Source organism: Urocitellus parryii, chromosome 4 (assembly GCF_045843805.1).
Source record: "Urocitellus parryii isolate mUroPar1 chromosome 4, mUroPar1.hap1, whole genome shotgun sequence".
Classification (NCBI taxonomy): Eukaryota; Metazoa; Chordata; class Mammalia; order Rodentia; family Sciuridae; genus Urocitellus; species Urocitellus parryii.
The window spans coordinates 69,015,940-69,039,270 of record NC_135534.1 but is presented as its reverse complement, the minus strand read 5'-3'; the positions used below and the strand labels follow the sequence as shown (position 1 = coordinate 69,039,270).

Here is a 23,331-nt window from a genome sequence, read left to right as displayed (position 1 = left end):
TGTTTTGGTGTGTGCTGTCTGGGTCCCAGGAGGTTTAAAGTTTGATGCATGCATCACCTAATTTAAAGTCTATCTTTTCAGTATCTTTTTCAGAACAGGAATAGCTGTTACTTATTTAATATATAGATGAAGAAATAAAGTTCAAAGAAATTAACAAACTTGCCTACAGTTACACAGTGAGAGAGAGCAGAGCCAGGGCGTAAAGCTAGACTACTCCAGTTGAAGAATTCTGCTCCATCCACCCTAGCTTTCACTCCTGGGCTGCTCCCAAGTCAGCACCCACTTCCCTAGCTACCCAGGTTCTCATTCCCACCTCAACAGGAAGACGTGCAGGCTGTACTCTGAGGACCATGCAGGTATGAGTTTTGTCACTAGCAGGCACTTCTCTGGGCCAGAGTGTGGACCTAGGATCTGTGCTTGGGGAATGGTTTCTTCACAATCAAGCCAAGATTTAGTGATAGCAAATTTGACAGAGGTTTTGTGCTTGTTTCTTGCTGCTTAAACAGAGCAGAGGACCTTCTGTTGAAATGACAGGACAATGAGTGTTATATGAAGAGTTATAAAAAATTATAAGCCAGAGCGCTGTGAACATCTGGTTTCAGTTTGAGTCGTTGCTTGTTCCTGCCTTTATCTGAGCACACTCATGTTCTGGGCTAATGGAAGAACAGTTTGTTTCAGTCTTGGTTCATATTACATGTCAGCCAGATTTTATATTTTTGTTTGTGTCATAGGTCAAGAAAGTCCATTCAAGGGTGCAAGAGATGGACTATATAGTTTTTAAAAGTGAGAAAAATTCATATACACTGAAGCAGGACAGTCTGAATGGTATCTTTTCAAAATAAAATTTGAGTTTTCTTAAGTGTACAGATGCAAGGTATTCCTTAGAAAGCATGCATTTGGAATGATGCTTACACCGTCATTATCTCTTTCTTTTAAGTGATGGAGGAATAAGTTAAAATACATTGAGCTTTTCCTAGATATATTTTTTCCTATATTTGCTTGTACTACTAAGCAAATATATCTACATTAACTCATTTTAATTCTCATAACCAATTTGTGCAATCAGAGTTATTACCCACATTTTACAAGTAAGATAGGGAGTTGTGTGCAAGGTCACACCCAGGCAGAGCTAAGATCCTACCCAAGTATATCTGGTTCACACTTATTTTGCAAGCTTTCCATGCTTTTTGAATGCATCATGATGAGATCTGGGCTTTGTGTCCAATAAGTGATTAAGATATCTCTGATGACCATGCTGAGTTATGAAAATACTAAAAATATAACAGCATAGAAAACATCGATTTCTAGTCAGAAGTCAATGTCATGCTTTGCTTCCTGATTAAATATTAGAAGGATTCCTTTAAAATCATTAACAAAAAATGGATTTGTGTTTTATTACTTTTTTATTTTTTGTAGTACCCAGGGGTGCTCTACCACTGAGCTACAACTCCAGACCTTTTTTTTTAATTTTATTTTTTTTTATTTTGAGACAGGTTCTTACTAAGTTGCGGAGACTGGCCTCTAACTGAGGGCATCCTGCCTCAGCCTCTAGAGTCGCTGGGAATACAGATATGCCCTACCACAGTTGGCCAGTAGGTGTTATTTTAGAAACTTTGACTAATATAAAGCCAAACAAAAACAAGAGACAGAGACAAAGTTCTCATTTTTGTTAAGGATGGGTTTGTATTCCTGGGGAATGCAACAACACTAATTGAAAAACTATATTACTCAATAGGAAGTCAGAACTTGCATCTAGAGTATAAGATAGCTTTTCACAAGTCAATAGATTTTCCATATACCTGAAAAACCACTTATGAAATATATTGAACAACGTCCCAGTCAAGAAAATTAATAAAAATGAAAATATCATCTTAATGAGAACTGTATGTGATCTGTGTGACAAAAGCTGTAAAATTTTATTGGGAGACATAATGTAGGACATGAATAATTAGGAAATGTAATGTGTTCCTAGATGGAAAGGTGAAATACTCTAAATAGGTCGATTTGTAGGTTTAATGGAATGCCAAACAGAATCCTAAAGGGAATTGAAGAGCTTTGATTGAATAGTTTAAGACTTCATCTGGAATAATAAACAGACGAGAAACATGAAAAAAAAACAAGAAAGAAGAATAATGAAAGAGTACTTGTCTTTAAAGAGCCTAACGTATAATAAATCTATAATAATTAAAAGAGAATAGGAGTCAAGCAGAGTAGTAGCATATGATTGCCTAGAAATATTACCAGTTATATGTCAAAACTTAATATTTGAAAAACGAGGAATCACAAATGAATAGAGAAGAAAGCTTAGTCACTAAAAGTTGTTGGAATAACTTGGGAAAACATTGACACAAGCCAGAGGCTGCAAAGTGACGTTCAGTGGAACAGATGCGATGGCACATGGATGTGGCCAATAGACACAGATAAGATTTGGGGCCTGTAGGGTTGGCCCACTCTTTATAAACTGAATGATCCCCATAAAACTATAGGTTTATGGCTTTCCTTTAAAAAGTAGAAGACCAAATTTCTTTCAGGAACAAGCCCCTGTAAATGCATTGTAATTGGCCAGTCTTTACCTTGTCCCTTCTTATGGCCAGCCTGCTGTCCCCTTTGACCTACCTGCCTGGCCCCTTGAAGAATGTGGGTTTTAACCTCTCTTTCAGACTTCACCTCATGCCATATGCCAAAATTAATTCCAGATGGGTTAAAGAGGTAAATATTTAAAAGTCAAACTACAAGAGAATAAAATCCAAGATTCCTGTATCTCTGGTTTGGAGGAGGACTTTCAAGCTTAAAAGTCATTGACGAAATCACAAAGACTGACAAATGTTTCCATAAATATTTGAAATTTCCATATATCTAATAAAACTGATCAAAACAAGAAGAAAAATAGTAGATTGGGAAAATACTTACAGTAATATCAAGACCCCAGGGTGTGTGTGTGTGAGTGTGTGTGTGTGTGTGTGTGTGTGTGTGTAATATTAAAGCTCAGATGCTGTGAGTGGGAAAGGATTGTGATCTTATAGGCAAATAGCTAAACTGATGTGTGGAGAAGCTCCCCAAAATATGTGGTATGATAAAAACATACATGAAATATGTTTAACCTCACTAGTAATTGAAGAAATAGAAACTAAAATCAGGCTGCATCAGCTTTCTTTCTACCTAACAAGTTAGAATTCCCCGGGGTCCTGTTGAGGCCACAGTGTAACTGTACCCACACACATTACTAGTTGCATGGTAAATCAGCACAAGCCTTCAGGAAAGCAACTTGGCATTTTATATTGAACCATGAAAATGCTCAACTTCTGAGTTTCTCAAAAAGAAATTACCCAATACCTAGGAAAAGCTGCATGCTTATCACAACCTCTTCTACAATTGTGACAATTGGGGGACAATCTGAATACCTAATAATTAGAAGTCATTTAGGTAAATTATGGAATAGCCACTCAATGAATATTATATAACCATCATTACAAATAATTGTGAAAAGCCTTTAGCATGGGAAATGCTTATTAATTTTTAGTCCCAGAAGTAGAACACAAAAGTCATACTTACCATATAAACACATCTATTAATAACAATTTAATCTACCTAATCCATGAAGTTTAAAGGAGGAATTTGGGCTGGAACTCAAAGCTGCCAACTCTGACACCACAGTTTTTCCTGCCTGCCCACTTCCTCCCTGCTGTAGAGGCCAAGGCATGGCGCCCAAGCTGTGGGTAAAGAGCAGGATGGTCAGGCTGATGAGAGAGGCTGGTACTCTTCCCGTACTGTGCCTCTCCCAGCCAAGGCCAATGCTTTAAAGATTCTTGCTGATGGGACTGTGAAGATGAGACGTTCACCATCCTTATACCTCCAAGAACTTGGGTTTTCTAAAAGTTTCCTCCTCAATAGACTTGGTGAATGTGATAAAATGGACAAATCTAGAGGACCAGAAAAAGCTCTGTGCCCTAAGCGATATGGATAGACCTATTTCTTGAGCACTCTATCACACACACCTGTATGTGTTTACATATTTTAAATATTTTTTTTGAAGAATTGCATTAAGGGAAAGCTATGATCCCTGAAGAATCCCCTGCTTCTGCGGTCAGCTTCGCTTAAGGTGAAAGACAAGACCCCAGGGGGTCTGCAGAGCTTGATGCCTAGTGTTAAAGAACACAGGGAAAAGGCTTAGTGAGGATTCACTTCAAGAACAAAGTGTATTTTAAGAATCCTAAGATTTGAAAACCTGAGCCTGCCCTTCTGTTTCCTGTATCCCCCATGCCCAAAACGAACGAGAATTTTCTGTGTAGCAGAGTTTACCATGACAGTAATAATCCCTTACATTGTATAAGGCTTTCAGCTTACTGAGCATGGTGACATGCGGTTTTTTTCATTTTTATTTTAATCTTCACAACCCAGTGAGGTAGGATGGCACTAGGATTATTGTCCGGATTTTGTAGACATAGCAGATGAGGTTCAGAAAAGTTAAGGCTCTTTACTGAAAGGCTCTTTGATGGGTCTGAGATCATAACAGGCAAAAGGGCAAGCTGAGGTCTAAATGCAGCTCTCTTGCTTGTTTGATTGCCTCATTCATTTGTGTTTTCTGGCCAGCATGCATTCCTTCAATATGTTTCTCTCCTGCACCTCCCATGTGCCTTGGACTCTGCTGTAACTGTGGTCCCTGTTGTGAGCAAGGCAAAAGGGACCCTGCCCAGGTGGATCTCAAAGCCCATCCAAGGAGAAAGGCATTGATCAGTGATGTGATGTGAAGAACTATAAAGGGGTGTATGGTGCATTAACAAGGATGCTAACCTAATTGAGTGGAGGGTCAAGGAAGGCTTATTCTGAGTATATGATGTGTAATTGAGGTGAATGATAAGAGAGGGGAGGGGAGGAGGGTTTAGGACTGATGCCTGAGCAAGGGCAACTTTTAATGGGTAGAGGGAGAGCCAGAAAGTAGAATGAGGCTGAGTGACCACAGTGGTGGAAATACCAGAAAGTGTACTGTTTTTAAAGCTGAGGGGAGAGAGAGAGAGCTTCTGAACAAAGGACCAGAAAATCCTACCAGTGCTATTGGTCGTCTGTACCAATTCTCTCTCTGCTGGAGTTGCACTATAATGAGAGTAAGGATTTTAAACAAGTATATAAAGAATAAACCCCTAAGGACAAAAGAATAAGAGACAACCAGCAAGAGATGTCAACAGACCTTTGGAAAACAGAAAGTGGATGGAGTTGGTGGCAAGGAGAAAAGTGAACATGGAGCACCTGCTGATGGAACTATCAGTGAGAAGCAAAGTCCCAGATAACCTCAGAAGCCAGAGGCACCAGGGATGGCAGAGGCCGAGGGGAGGCACAGGACTGGGAACATGGAGGGATTCAAGGCTGTGTTTGATGGAAGTAGCCACAGTCAGACCCTTCGGTTTCCTCCCTTATCACACACAGACAAGCTGCTCCCCTCCTACCCCAGCAGGGCACCTGAGACTTGTTCCTTAGGAATGTCAAATGGAAGGGCTCTAGATTCAGGGCACCAAGCAGGGGAGAAGGGCCACACTGAAAACAGCAAGCAAGCATAAACTAACTTTTGAAAAATGACATTTCTAGACCCCATTTTTGACAGCCAAACACCTATCTTGTCTGTATGATAGGAGATTAGAAAATTAAATTCTTTGGGGAAACCAAAAGACCTTGTAGATGGTGTGGATTCTCCACAAAGTGCAGTGGTTCCCATCCTCCAGTGACAGTCAATGGCCGAAACACAGAGTTTGAGTATCTTACTCCTAAATATGAATAGATAATATAGGACTTTTGGACATCTGAGGAAATTCTAGCAAGTGAGAAAAACACCACAACAAGTAGGAAAAAAACAGAAACAAAAGAATATGAAGGAATCAAAAACAACATAATGAGCAGAAGGACACTTCAAAAGAACAGACACTTTAATCCATCAAGATATTAAAGAAAAGGTATCACTGTCTCAAAAATAAGAACATATACACAAAGGGGGATAATTGAGAGAATAAGAAAGTGCTCATGGACATTAAAAATAAGAGACTTGAAATAAAATATCCAGAAATGAAGGGAAAGTGCATCAAAGATAAATAGGAGAAAATAGTAAGAAAATTAAAGAATCAATTCAGCAGGTCCAAAATCTGACTAATAGAACAGGGCAATAACACAGCTGAGGGCCATGGATTTCCAGATTGCAATGGCCAGCCTAGTTAATTTTTTAAAAGTCACTCATCTTCCTGAAAGGTTCTGAAGGAAGAAAATGTTACATGCAGATGCCCACAGACTTATCAATAGCAGTGAAAATCTTGAAGACAAATGACCTTAAGAAGTGGAAGGGAAAATTGTTTCTAACTTTTAAAATTCTCCCTCAAATTGTCAATCATGTTATTAAATTCTATATCAAAGTTCTATGTCAAATTATCAATCAAGTACAAGAGCAACATAAAGGTATTTTTAACCAGGCAAAGTCCAACAATCATACCTCCCATTCACCTTTACTCAGAAAGCTACTGGGAAATTCATTCTATGAAAACAGTAAAGTAATTCAAGAAGTGCCTGGGAAAGAAGGAGTTTGACAAAGAAAGAGGTGAGGAGAAGCCCCAGATAAGGGGTGCATAGCAGGCCTCACAAACAACCTGACCAGACTGTAGCAGGGCAGAGGTCTCTAGCAGGGAGGGCCCCAGGTATGGATCAGATAGATTACCTGGTGTTTGGTCATGTGAAAATTTCTATTTCCAAGAGATTCTATAGATCTCTTGGACAATTTGAGTAGAGTTATTAATAGAAATAGGAAATTAGCAAAAATGATGCTTTTCTATCAGATTGTACTGAACAAAAGTAGTGGACAGAGTAATAGATAACATCAGATAGCCGTGAAGAAAAGGTCTGTATAATCACATTACTTTGAAATACAGACATTCCCCAATTGACAACAATTCCAGCGATTTTTAACTTTACAGTGCTGTGATGAACAATATGCATTCAGTGGAAATTATGCATCGAATTTTGAATTTTGATCTTTTCCTGGACTAGTGATGGGCAGTATGATCTCTTACGATGCTGGGGTGCGTTCAGTCGTGCGTTCACAAGTATAAACAGACAGTGCTTCCAGAATGCTGTATTGCTAACCTACGGTGCTCAGTAGATTAAGTGCACTAAATACATCTTTGACTTATGATGGGTTTGTCAGGATGTAACCCTGTCGTGAGTCGAGGGGCAACTGTACTGGAAAATTCTAGAAAACAAAGAGTGGAGAGAAGTGGCACTCAGGTGCATGGGTGGGTGGAGGACTGCTGTTTTTCATTGTAAGCTTTATAGCATTCTTCGACATTTTTTTTAAAAAAACTATGAACATATGTTACCTTGACATGAGGAAAAACATTTTAATGCCACAGAGGTCGAGAAGGAAAGGATATTGAAAAGTGTCTTTGGGAGGTAGCAATAGAAACTTCAGCCAGCCCAGCTAGCTTCCTTCTCTGTCTCCGCACTGAGCCCAGTCTGTTTGGATGGATTACTTGAGGGAAAGTTCTATATCCAGCCTTCTACCCAAATATGCGTGTACATATTTCACCCCAGTAAAGGTCTGTGCTCCTGTAGCCTTCATTATCCAGAATAATCCAAGTGTATCCTTTCTATACACTATTGTATTGGTTTAGGTGATACCTTCTGGAGCCTGAGTACCTGGGTTCAAATTCCTGCTGCAACACTTCTTGTTAGTTATGTCGACTTGGGCCATGTCTTATGAGCCAAGACAACAAGTGGGGCAGTGGGAGCAATCATAGGCCAAGTCCTTGTGGTAAGGATGACATGAATTAACACACGCAAAGCGTGCAGGGCCAATATACACAGCAGATGTCAGGATGAGGGTTATTCCAAATTCCTCTTTCATAGTTGTTCTCACACGATTATGAAAGCCACACAGTTGTCCAAACATAGATTTTAACTCTTTATGCTCAACTCTAAGTCTAATGAAAAGCAATAATTTTTAAAAACATACTAGAGATTACACAGGCATGCGTACATGTGCATGCACGTGTACATACACACACAAAGTATATGCAAAACACTATGCAGCTTCTATGGGGGAAACAAAGGCAGTGTCAGTCTGAGGTTTGAGTCTTCTAAGAGCTTCTCACTGCCCCAGAAGACAACAGCAACAGATTTGAAGACTGATGGCACTGTTGTGCAAGGTGAAAGTCTGGGGAATTTTGAGAAGACAAACACGGAGGGTCACTTTAGGCTAGGTTGGACCAAGAGGGCAGTGGAGGATTCTGTTAGGAAGAAAGGAAGGGAAGAGCCATGGAACAAAAAATTCAGGATGAGAAGTAACTGAAAGTTTAAGGGAAAGCTGCAGAGACCAGGCTGGGGGTGAAGAGGGCAGTTCTCATTCCAGTTCTGCAGCCACCTAGCTGTGGGACCTTGAGAAAGTTCACTATTCTCCCTGAGGCTCGAAGGATTGAATGAATCAATGCAGTAGGCAGGCTCTCAGCCTGCCACACAGTAGGCTCTTATATTATTCCATTTGTACTTTCAGCCTGACTCCCAAAGGAGAGGCATGCTGACTGGCTGAGTGTCTGAATGAAGCTTTCTGGGGCAGTCAGAGCTCTAGGCCCAGACCTGTGCTTCCAGCCTGCTTGGTTGTAGTTAAGCCCAAAAGGCTGTTTAGAGAAGAGAAATGGTTACAGTAGTGAGCACTTTGATTTACCTAAAATAAAGAACCTTCCAGGCTCCAGGTCAGACTGTGGAAAGTGTCTTCTTCCTCTCTACTCACTCCTGTCAGGTAACTGCCCTTCCCAGCTTCACTTGGGCTTCTCACCCCATGCTCCAGCTGTGCCGTGCTGCTCCAATCCTGGGAACACTGCTCTTTCTTTGCACAGATCCCTGTGCCCTTCTCTGCCTGGAGAGTTTCTGCCCAGCCCCCAAGCTGAGCTACAGCACCTTCCTGGAGACTTCCCTAGATGTTCTTTCCTCCTCTGGACTCTATGGTTTTATGCACTGCTGCAGTAGGACCTGTATGAGATCAGGAGGGCAGAGGACAGAGGCCGTGCCTTCCTTATAGCTCAGCTGACCATTTACCAAGCATTTGCTCCTCACCTGGCCATGAACTGGGAGCTGGGGCTACAGAGGTTGGTGTAGGGCCCACCTTGGCTTCCAGGCATGCATTATAGTAGAGGAGACTTCACAGGTATAATTAGTTGTGTTGCAGCGTCACCAGAGCGGTCATGAAACTGGGCAGCAGGCAAGGGAGAAGGGAGTGGTAAGTCTATGAATCCCTTTAGTACTCAGCACATATTTGGTTTTCAAGGACTATTTATTTGGAAGGTCTAACAGGTGTTGTTTGTTTTGGTTCTGCTGTCTCAGACAAGCCATCACTTCTCTGCCTTCCATTTCCTTGTCTGAAAATTGAGGACAATAGTACTATAGCCAGGTCATGAGCTGTGAGATAATATGAGATTAATGTACTTATGCTTGTGCCTAGCACTTAGAAGGACTCAATGAAAGGTGTTGTGATGACTATTAAAATTGCCACCTCATGGCTTTATTAAAAACTTGGATGTGCACTAGATAGCAAAGGAGTACACATGGGAAGAGCAAGAGACCAACTCTTCTAGCCCTCCTTTGACACAGTAGGTTTTTTAAAGTGTCCCCTGCCCAGGTCTTTCTCTTTATTTACCGTCCTAGCAGCTGAATGTGAAGATTGAGATTTTTCCCAGGGTCTGAGGGAGCAGAGGGGTTGGATTCAGTCATCATTCATTATAGTTGCTCTCCCCAAACCTCCAGAAGGTCAGAGGAATGGAAGGTAGCATGACAGAAGTTAACATGCAGCCACTACCCCAGGCTGAGATCCAGCCTCTACAGAGCAGAGCCCAGGGCCCCGTAGCTCAGCAGGGGGCATTGTTCCCTGGCAGGGTGCCCTTCTATTTCCCTTGCTTTCCATCACATCCTTTACAAACCCTGAAACCAGCCAGCCCAGCACCCTTTTTTTTTTTTAATTGGTGATTTAACAGCCTTGTAAGTGAACAGTGAGCAGGGGCAGCTCCAGGGGCTTCTCCACTGTGTCCACTCTGCCCTTAGCTGCCAGGGCTCCCACCCTGGCTGTAGAGGCTCAGTCATCAGCACAGCCTCCCTTACTGTGGGCACCACTAATACATTCAGGGTGGCAGTGACAGGGTTAAGAAGCCAGGCACTAGCCAGTAAGAAGGGAATCCATAGAAAAGGCATTGGAAGTTTTCTGGAGTGGGCTACACCCTTAAAATTCATCTTTCACAGAAAGAAGTAATGTCCATGAGATATTGTCCATGTGTAGGAGGTATGAATATAAGGAAGAGAGAATTAAGCAGCCCCAATACCTCCATGTGGCCCATCCCAGGGCACTGTGTGTCCTACAAGCAGAAGAAGCATGATTTCACGGGACTCAGTTGTGCCTTGGAATATAAGCCAGTATGGAGACAGTGTGGGAGCATTAATTGCTGCTTTCCCCCAGGCTGACAGCCAGGCTCCCTCTCACTCTGTTGTCATAAAGTGCACACACCTGCGTGCACAGCTTGTTGGGAGCCCCTGGTGAAGGAGGAATGAGCTAAGCTCAGCCAGGGAACAACCATAATGGAGGGTCCATGACCCCCTATCCACGGTCTGTCAGCTGCTAATACCAACTGGGTGTCAGGTGCTTTACTGTCACTCTCACTTTACAGACAAGGACACAGAGCTATACAGAGACTTGCTCAAGGTTACATAGGAAATAACAGAGAGGGATCAGAACCCCCAGCCTCTACTCTTTCCAGTGAACCACACAGCCTCTGACTTGGCACATCTACATGGTTTTCTTTGGTATCTTTTGATCAGTTTCATTTTACCTACCATTGACTGCAAAACCCACTAAGTGCTTCACTAGCATTATCTCACTTAACCCCTCACCAACTACAAAAGATAGATGAGTGAGAAAACCAGAATTCAGAGATGCTAAATGATCTGCCCAAGTTTGCATAGCCAGTGAGAGTCAGAGCCAGAAACCAACCCAGGCCTGTCTGATGGCATAGTCCATGCTCAACTATGGATTGGGGAGGGCCAACTATATGAAGTCAAAGCATGCCAGAGACAGGTCCAGCCCTGAGAAGGTAGGTCAGAGACCAAGCTAGGGAGGAAGGACTCCAGATGACCACACCTGGAAGTGGTCTACAACTTGAGGGGCCCCATGAGTTGCTTCATCCAGGTCCGCAGAGAGCTGAATGTGGGAGAAGGAGACCACTTTCAAGCTTCTTGCTGGGTAGACAGCAAACAGCTCTGGCACACAAACAGGCCAGCCTTTCATTGGTCCGAGAACTGGGGAGTCTTTTCCTTTAGGTAGAGTTCACATTTGTACTATAACCCAGCACAATGTTGGCTTAAAGTCTTACTACTGCCAATGAGTCAGAAGTGGCCAGAAGGTTCTATAAACTTTTCAAAGCAGCGGCTATTTCTCATTTCCTTGCAAGATATGTAGCTATCACTTTTGCCACTGGGCAGTTTCTGCCTAGAAGCTGAGAGAGTGATCTGTCTAGGTGGCTAGAGCGGCTATAAAATATTTAACTTTAACATATAATCATATTATCATGATCTCTAATAGGATTTGGTGTTGAGCAGAAGTCCAACTTGGCCTCTGGCCCATCGATATAGACCCAAGTTATTATGTTGAGTGTTACCTAGTAGATAAATAAGAAAGAAATATTGTTCAAATCATTGTGTGACTGACCAACCTGTGGTATAATTATTGTAAAGAAAAATCCACCAAAGCCAGAGAACTTATCCATCTTGCTAATCAGTTTATTATGTTATATCCTGATACAAGTAATTCAGGTACATAATTCATAGAAGCCACCTTGGCAGCTCTTGCTAGAGAAAAAAATTGGAGCCCTGCAAAATTTTATTACTACATGATCTCCCAACACATGGTTAGTGCTGTTTTGGGAGATGAGACTCCAATACCATGTCCAATTGAATGTAACAGGCCCAGAGGAAGAGAGATGTCGATGAAGCTTCAGGTCTGGAAAAAATGTATAAAAAATGAATTTTCTTTAAAAAATCAACAAGAAAGTTAAGAGGCCTCCCAGGCCCCCCAGAAGGAGCCCAGCCTTAGGATTTGAGGTTGAACATACACCAAAAGACATGGAGTCAACCACACATTGCCCTTCATCATTTGCTACTTAACAATTACTGCCTGAGCAGCTCCTCTAGACACAGCAGCGTGCCAGTCACTGGGGTGGCATGGAAAAGAGGGAGAACTAGAAATGGATCCCTTCCTATAGAGGAATTTTCTGTCTATGAGGGTTCTAGAAATAGTAGTAATTGTAAATAACTACACTGTAAAGTAAAATTAGTAGACAATGTCTGTAAGAGAGAGAAGTCAAATGGCTTCAGGAATCAGAGGAAAGATCTTGCTGGGAGGCATCTGGGGAAGCTCTGTGAAAGAGGTAATCCGTGCATTGGACCTGAAGGAGGGATAGGACTTGGCCAGGTCAATAAGGGAAAGGGCATAGGAATGGAAGGTTACTGAACTAGCTGAATCAGGGAGGCTGAGAAGGGTGTGTGGATTGAGGAGGGAGCAGTGTGTGTAACTGGGCAGCAGAACAAGGAAGACATGAAGAAGGCCTTTATGGTTTTGGTTTGGTCTTTTGGTGTTGAGGGTGGAACCCAGGGCTCACACCGGCTTGCTCACACTCTCCCACGGAGCCATACCCCCAACCCAGAGAAGTTAGCATAGAAAGAGAAGCTGGAGCCTTCAACCCCTCAGAAATGTGGGCTTTCTCCTTCCCAGTATTTCTTAAAGTATTGTTCTCAAAATTATGTTAAGTTGTACAAAGACAAACTCTGTTCCAAAGTTTATATATTTATTCTAGTGAACTGGAAAGGATATAATTAGGTCAATCAAGTCATTGTTTCATGGTGATATTGAATTTCTGTTTAAAGTAAATTTGCTTAAAAAATAAATGATTCAAAAAGTGCTAAGAGGGTAATAGGACAGATGGTGTGTGAACAGAGCAACAGCATAAATAAGTGAGGCTGGGAGGACGTTGCTCTAGGCCAGGGGTGTACCCAGATGCCTCCAGAAAAAGGAGGCATACAGACAGCAGCAGGGGTCTGCGGCCAACTTGGAGTCAGGCCTCTCCTAAATGAGAAAAGATTGCCACTATGCTAGATCTTCCAATTTTTTAAGAAAAAGCCAACATTAAGCTTCTTCTTTGAAACCTTTTTGTTGAAAGATTCTGGCAACTTATTCAACTTTTCAAAAACAAGGAATCCACAGGTCCCTGGGGCTCCCGTTTGTGATATCCACTTCAGATGATAAGGAACAGTGACCTTAACAGTGGTCTGAGGCAACTCAATTCCAGGATGATAGCTGAAAGGGACAGGGCTGGAGACAGAGTCCACTAAGAGCCCAGGCTAGAAGTACCACAGCCTGGCCATTTCCACTTACTGAGCAAAGTCCAGGCAAACATGAGATTTTTTTAACCTGTAGCTATCTAGGTCAACTTTACATAGTTTTGTGCATTTTCAGACCTAACTATGCTGACTTGAAAGAGAGAAGAAGGGAGCTGTTTTTGTTGTTGTTTTGTATGATTTGTAAGCAGTAGTGAGCTTGGTGACTAGACTGGATAAATGATTAGAGAGTAATTAGCAGCTCCCCTCCCCAACCTACCAACCACATACACCTCCTCAGAGCCTGTTTCTGTTCATACATTGTCTGTCATCGTGGAATAATTCAACACAAAGTGATGCTCATTAGATGGAACTCTCCAGCCAGCAGCTGAGTGAGCTTTTGAAAAACTGATTTCTTAAGTAATTTGTCCCAAAGACAGGCTTGACATGAAGTTGGCATGATGATTAGCAGGTCACTGCATGGGAGCAGCAAAAATGATTATTCTGGATCTGGCTCTTGCTCAAGCTCCAGAGCTGCTTTGCATTTCAAAAGGCCACCTATTCTCTAAGAGCTATTCACAGGCTACCTCCTGGAGGACCAGGCCCTCCTCTTTGGAAATGGTCCACATGTTCTTTTTGCATTCGCACATAGTTTAGATCTTTCTGCCCTGTCTGGCTTGCTTTTATAGACCTGTGTTTAAAGTCTCAGTTTTCCTTCCACACCTGTGGTTCTCAAAGTGGTATGCAGACCTGGGGCATCAGTATCACCTGGGACCTCCCCCAGACCTATTAAGTCAAAACCTTGAGGACAGTCCAGAAATCCAAGATTTTTTTTTTTTTAACAAGCTTTCAGGTGACTGAGCACAAGCCAAAGTTTGAAAATCACTGAAATTACATAGAAGTAAACCAGTATTTCCTAAACATATTTCATGCACTAGATGCATATATATGGTATTAGGCAAGTGATTTTTCATTTCACTGAGGAATAAGCTGACCCTCAGATATAGTGATTAGCTAAGTCTCACCCTCAGAAGAGTTAAAATTCTTCCGGACACCAAAGCCTCAAGCCTTTCCACTCCTTGAAAATAAGGACCAGGCTTTGGGGCCTCCCAGAGGCTTCAGCATTGCAAGGTCAATGGAGACTTGTTTGAATCAATCAACAGATATCATTGTCTGAGTATGATGCAGGTGTGACTGGCTAGAGCTGCGTTTTGATTTCCTAATGCTAGTAGGCCTGTTTTAAAATCAGAATTTCAATTAACAAAACCAAAGTAGGTACCAGCTGGGATTTGCTGGCCCTAGCAGCATCCTCTATGTAGTCCTAACTCGGTAGCTAGAGCCTAAGAGGCAAAAAGAGTGAGATCAGCATATTTTTATTTTTGAATTGGATCAACAGTTGTGAGTAATGAAAGAGTCACTAGATTCAGTAGGAGTAGGAATCCAGGTTAAACACAGCCATGCCACTTATTAATCACATGAACCTAGACAAGTTCTCTATACCTTCATGTTCTCATCTACTAAATGGGTAATAATAACCTTCTCTCCCTACATATAAAGAATGTATCTTTGTATCCTACATAAAATAAATATGATCCTTGGGCTGGGGATATAGCTCAATTGGTACTGAGTGCTTGCCTTGCATGCACAGGCCCCAGCAACACACACACACACACACACACACACACACACAAAGAATATAATCCTTTATTTGTAAGGATCAAATACAACTCTTTCATGGAAATGCTTTTAAAACTTCGAGTTCTGTACTTGTCACTTGTCATCAAAGCCTACAAGCTATCAGGTACTTTGAAACTGATGAGGTGCCAAGGTGAATGAATGTGTTCCACTGCCAGGAGCGAAAACACTTGGGTGACCTCAAAGAAAAGCAGGTGTGACAGCGAACTGGTTTCAAAAAGAGAACTATGGTTTGAGACTGAGATGGCCCTGAAAAGCCTCTGGGCAAGCTCCAGCCCCAAGGACCACTTTTATTCTCCTCTTTCCTGGGCCTCCCAGCCTCTTGCTCCTGGCATCCCCGCCTCTCCCTGAGCTTCAGCTCCATGCACAGTTCTCAGCACACAAGCTGGCTTCCTGTCCTTGCTCCAGACTACTCCCTCTTAACTTTGGCTCCTCCCTGGCCATGACAACCTTGCCAGCCCCTCTCTTTCCATCTCATCTTTTGGCTTTCACTCCTACCACCAGATGCCATGCTCTCAATTTTTAAAATGTATTTTTAATTTTCTACTAACATAATTGTACATATGTATGGAGCACAGTGTGATACATCAATACATATATAGTAATGATCAGAACAGGTGATTAGCATATCCATCACTCCAAATAATTATTTCATTGTGTTTGGAATATCAAAATCCTCTCTACTTACTATCTTGAAATATACAATTAATTGTTATAGACCATACTTCTCTTACTGTGCTGTATAGAATGTTAGAAGTTATTCCTTCTGTCCAATTAGTCCCCTATGTCCCTGGGAATTTTCTAGTTCAAATACTAGAGAGCAGGACTCTGATTGATCCAGTAACCTCTGTGCTCCAGGCCACATCCCAGAGCACTATTCAGCCTGTGAATGGGTTCTTCTTGGGTCTGGTGTCATCCTGGTCCAATCAGCTGTGGACAGTGAGAAAGCTAGGCATCATGTGCTCCACCTCCGCCTGCTGCTCAGGCAGAAACTGTAGATAGATCATTCTCCTGTGATGCAGCTGTGGTGAAGGATCGAGGGAAAGAAATTCTGCTCTAAACCCTGAGCACTCACCTCTCCTTTGAAGGCCCCCTGCTCTTGACCAGCATGCCAGTTGTCAGTCTTGTCACTACTTGGTGTGTGTCTCAGTGGCCTCTCCAGCATGTGCTCGAGAGGCAAGGCAGGAAACTGCACGTGCAGTGTTCTCTGACAAAGGCAGCAGAAAGGAGCCAACAGCCCTACTGTGACACCTGAGAAAGCTCTTGCCAACAGCCCCGGGAAAAGGCTGGGCCCTTAGCCAGAGGCAGACAGTGAGCAAAGACTCTCTAGCCCCATCCCTGTGCTTTCAGCCATGGCCACTCACTTGAGGCCCTTTGTACAGAGCAGATGACAGACTCAGCCCCAACATGAGCAGACTTCTCTCCCCCACGTCTGCCTTGAGCCATTTACATGATGATTATTTTCTCAGCTTTTTCGTCTATTTATATAGTTTGAAAGTATAACTAATTTGGTTTGATTCCGTAGATCACAGATGTTAGACTTCATAGATGAGTTCAGCCATCCACTCAACTAAAATGCTTCCTGAGCCAGAGTAGATACTGAGTAAATATTTGATGAATAAATTTAACAAATTTTGTAGGCAAAAAGAAAAGTCAAAAACAGGAAGGGACTTGGCCAAGATCACCTAACAAGTTGGTGGCAGGAATAGGATGAAAGCCTAAATTTCTAGGCACAGTCCAAGTATGTTCCTTTACACCATGACTCGGGGACTGTTTTAGTCAACAGTATGCCACTGTGATAAAAATACTCAAAAGAAATGACTTAGAAGAGGAAAAGTTTATTTAGGGCTCACGGTTTCAGAAGTCTCAGTCCATAAATGAATAACTTCATTAGTCTAGGCCCAAGGTAAAGCAGAATCATGGGTGAAAGTCATGGAGAGGAAAGCAACTCACCTCATGGCAGGGTCTAAAAGCAGAGGGAGGGAGGGAGAAAAAGGGGTGGAGGGGTCCCAGGGAAGATGTACCTTGGCACACTCCCAGGGACCCACCTCCTCTAGCTATGTCTCACCTGCCTGCAGTTATCACTCAGTCAATCCTCTCAAGCTAAGAGGGACCAATCAAAATACAACTCTCATAATCTAATCATTTACCTCTGAATACTCCTGTGTTAATGCAGGAGTTTTTGGGGGGATACCTTATATCCAAACCATAACATGGACTCATAAGAGTTCAGGCTTGCAAGTGCCAAGCAGTTTATTTTTAATCCCCACTAAGATATTGTCACCAGTCACTAGTGTGCCCTCTCTTTGAATATATCCAGTGACTTGTAATGCATGACCTTGTAGATTACCCGTTCCATTTATTTAGTCCTTCAACTAACAAACATTTAGTTTCCGAGATGCTTTGCTCAAGGAAAATACCCTTAGCACTAGATTCAAAGATGGATTGAACATTTCCTGCCCGCAAGCATTTTACAATATTTAGACAGATGTATACATACAAGTAGAATGCAACCCCACATAGGAAGTGGCTTTCTGCTCTGAATATGATGAAGTTATTTTTTATTTCAACCCAAGTCTATTTCCCAAGGACTGTAGTACTTATTCATTGAACCTAGGTCAAACTATTAGGGTCATAGAACAAAGTCTGATTCTCATTTCATGTAATAGTCTTTCATATATTTTAAGACAGAGGTCATACTCCCTTGGTAATAAGCAAAATTCCCAATTCCTTCCAGAATTCATTATTTGAAATGTGGCTTCAAGTTCACTTATCTTTCTGGTTGTCCTTCAATGAACATGCTGTAGTTTATCTTATCAGTCTCTTAAATGTGGCTCCCAGATGTGAACTTCTGAACTCCTAAATATGATCTAAAAGTTCAATGCAAAGTTGAACTTCCTATCATTGTCTTCATTTTAAGCATTGAACATTTAAAAATACAGGAAAAGGAAATAAGAGTTTAGTTACCAATACAATAAGTACCACTGAGTACTTGGTTGTGTTTTTCCCTCATCAGACTCTTCAGATAGGATGCCTGTCTTCAGGGAGCTCTCAGTCTTACTGGTAGAATTCTGTTTTCCCACAGAGAAATCATTAACAAAGAACCAGGACCAAATGCAATCAAGGGAACAATCTTTTTCCTAGACCCCTCCTGAGAGCTGCTCTTAGTAGTGCTTGGTAGACTTCTGAGTATGATTGAAAACAGATCTCCCAGTTCAAATGCCAGTGCAGAACTGGCTTCAAGCCCACACTGTCAGGGGCTTTGTCAACTTTTTGTCATTGCATTGACCTCATGGTTTCAGACTAAAGGCCCTTCATCTGCAGAGAAAGCTGGGGCACCTACAGGGACTGACACCTCACAGGCCATGGAACAGCTTTCCAGCACCTGGCATCTGCCCAGTGCCAATCTAGAGGGCAGAGGGAAGAGAGTTCTTTTAGATGTTGGCATGAGTCTGCTTGGGATAGGGCTTCAGGAAGACAACAGGTTTAATTTGCTTTGACAGTACTTTCCCCAGGAGAAAATTTGTCTAAACACCCTGCCCCTTTCACATTAGGAACATTGTGTGTTTGCTTTCCTGTTTTTACCATGGGGATTTTCTATGTGTTTTGTGTGTATATGTGTGTATGTTTACCCCCAGTAACCCACATTTCCTTGTTTGGATTCATTAGGCCAAGTTAGTGTGTTATTTTAGTTCACAAATAGAAGGCATGTGTGACCCTTACTTTAAACCAAAAGAATAATTGGCAGGTCCTGGGCCAACTTCTTTATATGCACAGCATTACCCTGTTTTCTCTTTATAACAGCTCTCTGAGGTGGGTGCTGTGATTTCACAGATGAGGAGAGTGACGTGTATAGACATTTTGTCCAAAGATGCATAGCCAACAAGAGACCGCCTAGCTCCAGAGCTCAAACTTAGGTCCAGGCCATATAGCACACACCTGGCTGCAGGTAGGATGTAGTTCACTTACCAGATCCACCCTTATCAACTATGTGACCTCGAGAAAGTGACTTCAGCTCTCAGTCTCCTTCTGAGACTAAAATGGTGACCAAGATACCTAGTTTTTTCAATTATTATAAGGGTTAAATTAGAGTACATGATTATATCCTCATAGTTCCATTTGAGGGAACATGAGGGTTTCTGTTGTGCTCCTCTCAACCTCAAGTTGTAGAATTAAATCCTAGCTCTGATACCTAGATTGTGTCCATCTTTCCTTTTGGTTGCTAATAATAAACCAAGTCCTTGTATATTAGGAACAGAGGGGGTGTAATAGATGTAACCTAAAGTATAAGGTTCACTAGCTGGAGTCAAGGTGGGAATATTCAGGTACCCAGTTGGCTGTCGGGGAATTCAAGTTCCATCTCATTTGTAGCATTAACCTCCATCCCCCTGCAGAGCAGCCAGAAGGAGGCTTTAGTAAGTGGATGACTGTTGGGCAATAGGTGGGCCTTGGTTCTTCAACCAAAGGCTCCCAAAGAGTTTCTAACATCCATTCTCACCATTGAAGGAAAAACAACAGAAACAGGAAGGAATTGTAGGTAGTAAACACAGGCTTCCATAAGCTTGGACACATCACGAGGGAATAAGACATACAGGAGGTGTTGAGAAGTCAGGAAGGAAGGCCTGAGGCTGGTGAGGGGAACTTGCCCTCACTCATACAGCTGATTGCTGCTGGCTCTGGTGCTGAGGTCCAACACCAAGCTCCCATGACCATAGTGTTTTACTGCTCAAACCAGACAAGAGGCAGGTGGAGGTGTGCCCAGGCATGCGAGCTGATTGAGAAGGCCACCTCTCCTTACCCAATATTACTACCTCTGTGCAGTACCACAAGGCAGTTGTCCTCCAGGGGGTTTACCTATGTGGCATTTCAGAAGAGAAAAGCCAAAGACAACAAATGCTGCCTGATTTCGCAGGCATTAATCCTAGATTCCAGAGGACTTAAGTATCGGTTCTGATCACCTTTCACCCTCTCAGAGCCAAGCTAATGATTCATTTCTGATCAATCGTGGTGAACAGACAAAATGGGCATTCTAGTGGTTCCCCAAGGCCTGTGTGGTTTTCTGACTCCCGTGACTCCTCCGTGAAGGAGCATCATTGTCCTCCTTCCTTCTGCACATGCCCTTTGTATTTCCAGCAACACTGGGTTCCACATCCATAGAACTCACCAGCTCAACACGTGTCCAGAGAGTACGCTAAGGATACATTAAACTCTGCATCCCAAAACTGGTGGAAGGAAAAACACGTTATTCAAAATGAAATTTCCTACACAGGCCCACTGCTATGATAGAAAAACAAAAGCTGGAAAAGAAAATAGTCCCCATTTTCCAACATAGCACACACCCAACTATGAAAATCAGTTACTCATAGGCAACTGAATTTTTAATCAGAGCCAAGCATATCTAAAGGTACACCTTTCACTAATTGAAAGCATCTGCTGTGTGAGTGTGGGCACAGGGGGTAGAAACTCCCACACACTAATTGGGAACATGCAACGTATTTATCTAGTAAAATTCACACTTTTCCCAAGCCACTTAGAGTGTCACTTCTGCCCTAGAGTTTAGCATAGAGATATCTGGTCAGTGGAGACTCATTATGTGTGGGATCCCAATGGATCTCAAGTTGCTGAAATCCCTCCAAACAGAAGAAAAACTATATACGTAAACATTTCATTAAAAGAAAATATTCCCCAAATTCTCTCCCTTCCATTTCTTTTTGCCATCTGAAAATTATTTCACACCTTTTATGTCTTCTGAAACTTCTGCTTTCTCTGATACCAACAGCTCAGGGGGAGTTTGGTAGCATGCAGGTGTCCATTCTGTCACATGCAGCAGCCAGCACTATGCTTAGTCTCAGAAAATGTATTTCCTCACTTTTTCACTCTGAGGCTTTGGGGACAGATGACAAGCAGGTTTGTATCTTGCAGACTTCATAAATCAGAATCTAGAACATATGTAACATTTATCTGCAGTTGATCATGTTAAAAATGCAACTGGTAACTAAAGTGATCTTATTAAGAGACATATTTTATAACTTTGGGTTTGAGAAGGACTGAACCATATAATTTTGGATCTGGGAGGGATCTGGAAGAGCATCTAGTTGAATTCTTTCAGCAATAGCAATAAACATTTACTGAGAACCTTTTGTATACCAGGGTAAACACACAAATGAATAAGCCCTGTTTCTATCCTCAAGCAGTTCAGCCAACAAGTCAACTATATGGTACTTAATAGGAGTGAGAAAAAGAGTTCTGTGTATAGCTCAGCTTGTTTAAGCTGCCAGGAAGACCTTTCAAAGGAGATGGCATTTGAATTGGATTTGGAAGAAGGAATAGAGGTTGCTAATCAGAGATGTGTGGGAGGAGCAAGTGAAATGAAAGATCAAGAAAGATCTTGGTCAAGAAAGATCCAGTGATGCAGCCCCAGACTCAACTTTTTTTTTTTTTTTTTGGTACCTACTATTGAATCCAGGAGTACTTAACCACATTTCAGACATTTCAGCATTTTTTTTTTTTTTGAGACAAGTTCTCACTAAGTTGCTCAGTTTCTTGCTAAACTGCTGAGGCTGGCCTTGAACTTGCAATTCTCTTGCCTCAGCCTCCTGAGTCACTTGGATCATAGACATGTGCCACTGCGCCCGGCTAACATTCTTATTTTCAAAAAGGACATTCAAGCAGGCCAGTCTCAGCAACTTAGCAAGGATCTAAGCAACTTAATGAGACCCTGCCTCAAAATTAAAACTAAAAAGGGCTGGAGATGTAGCTCAATAGGAAAGCCCCCCTGCGTTCAATCCCAGTACTGTGGGAAAAATGAAAACAAAACACACTATTCAAAATGAAACTTCTGAATGGTTTTGTAAAAACAAGAAGCCACTACCAATTTAAACATCCAGGAACACGGATTCTTCCATTCAAAGCTGGTGGAGAGCAGATAGGCACCTGTAAGCCTCACACTGGCAGAACCCAGACCACTTGCCTTGAAATGAGGCCACAATTGGGTTTGATCTCATGTTCTTGTTCACTCCATTGAATGAAATTTCCGACTCACAAAAGGAACCACACATTTGGACTATTTTTCTGAACTTTTGAAATCTTTTCCAAATTGCTCCTGGAAGATCTTGGGGAAAGGCCTTTCTTAAAAGTGCAACAGTGCTGTAAATGCCCCCTCTGCCACCTATCCATCACCATACCATCCTTCAAGCCCATCCTTCTGGCTGATTTGGAGGCTGAATGGGGCTGATTTTGCCCCCATTCCAGCTGCCACTGTCCTGCCCTTAACTCGCTACCCCCATTTAAAACCTTGATGCCCCTTCTTCACAGTCATCTCTTAATTAATGATGGACTCTTGGAATTTTAGAACAGAAATTCTCTCTGCCATCACCTTCATCTTACAGATGAGAAAGTTGAGGCCCAGAGAGTGGAAGGAAGCCGATTTAGGTCACAGAGCATGGCCCTAGAAGTACGAACCCCATACCAGGTTTCCTTACCTCCGGGTGGAGCTTTTCCTCTGCCCCCATGCTGCTGCCCAGGCTGTTTAGTTAGGCTGCACATTTCTTACAGGCAAGACTTGTGTCAGATGCACCAACATCTCCTTGAACAAAGGCCTCAGTCTTGGCATCGTGGCTGATCATTGTGACCAGAGACAGCAGTTTGCATCCTTAGCTCCATCTGCCTGACCAACCTTTTCCTCTGCTTTCAAATTCCACTCTCCTGAACCACTCAATGACCTCAGGGAAGTCACTGCCCTTCCTCCAGGTCTCAGTTTCTTTCTCTGTTAAATAAAAGCACTGGGGTGGATGGTCTCTTGGAATCCTTCCAGCTCTGAAAGTCCCAGAATCCTCTACCCTTCTAGAGGTTCCCTCGATGCCTTCAGGACCAGCCTCATTGTCCCATGAGCCTGCTCAGTACATCCCCCTGGTGTCTGATGTGCAGTAAGTTCCCTCATGGCCCAGATGGCCTTGTATCAGGGAAGGAGACCAGACTTGGAGTCCAGGAGCCTGATTTCAAATCCTGCCTCGGTGCCTTAGCATCTATGGCTGTCAGCAGGTCACTTCATCTCTCTCAGCTGCTTTTTTTTAATTTTTCAAGTAAGATATGAATAACAATACATAGGGACTTGTCAGACTTGGTGCAATGAGACAGATTTGTAGAAATATGTGGCACAAAGAAGGCGTTCTGTATACAATTGCTTCTTTGCTTTGTTCTGCATCCAGTTCATTGAGAAATGAGCTGTTCCAAATAAGCAGATTCTCAATAATAGGT

General features: G+C 42.4%; 1 protein-coding gene across 5 annotated transcripts in view; it reads left to right on the top strand.

The window, feature by feature from the left end:
* Nucleotides 1-23,331, top strand: part of Tenm4 (teneurin transmembrane protein 4) — a 375,231-nt gene that overhangs the window by 216,191 nt on the left and 135,709 nt on the right. The gene's annotated exons all lie outside the window — the stretch shown is intronic.